The sequence below is a fragment of the Corvus brachyrhynchos genome, unplaced genomic scaffold (genome assembly GCF_000691975.1).
Source record: "Corvus brachyrhynchos isolate BGI_N302 unplaced genomic scaffold, ASM69197v1 scaffold21, whole genome shotgun sequence".
NCBI lineage: Eukaryota > Metazoa > Chordata > Aves > Passeriformes > Corvidae > Corvus > Corvus brachyrhynchos.
The window spans coordinates 6,762,176-6,762,877 of record NW_008236924.1 but is presented as its reverse complement, the minus strand read 5'-3'; positions in this window follow the sequence as shown (position 1 = coordinate 6,762,877).

Here is a 702-nt window from a genome sequence, read left to right as displayed (position 1 = left end):
GGGACAGCCACACAGTGTCACACCCCGACATCCCTTTTCTGCCCCACATCTGCATCCTTTGAGCCACAGAGCCAGGCTACCCTTCCCCAGTGCCCCACTGGCTCCCTTCAGCTTTCATTCAGAGGCTCGAAAGACATAAATGGGATAAAAATAGTCAGCCCCGACAGCACAGAGCATGTGGCACCAAGATGTCCCCAAGGATGTCCTCAGAGGAGCCCCCGGGGCAGGCATGGGCAGGATGCAGCACAGGACTGGGACTCCTGCACATGGAGTGGAGGGACCCCCAGAGCCCCCCGGCTCCCCTGTCCCTGCCTGTCCCTCTCCTCCCCCTCCCCGCCTGTCCCTCTCCTGCCCTGTCCCCTCCTGTCCCTCTCCTGCCCTGTCCCCTCCTGTCCCTCTCCTGCCCTGTCCCCGCCTGTCCCTCTCCTCCCGGCCCTGGTGGCTGCAGGGGGACGATGGCAGCGCGCCGGGCCGGGGCTCGCCGCGGTTCACTCCAAGGCTGCTGCACGCTCCGAGCATATTTTTAATGTATTTATCTCCCGCCAGCTTCCTGCCAGGCTGCTCTGGGGGGGAGGAAACGGGCACAAAGAGGCAAATGGTGCTGGGAGACTCCGGCTCTGCAGCCGTGCCCGTGCCAGCCACAGCCCTGGGGACGCAGGGAGGGGTGGCCGTGGGATGCAGGGACGGCCGGGCCCGATGCGC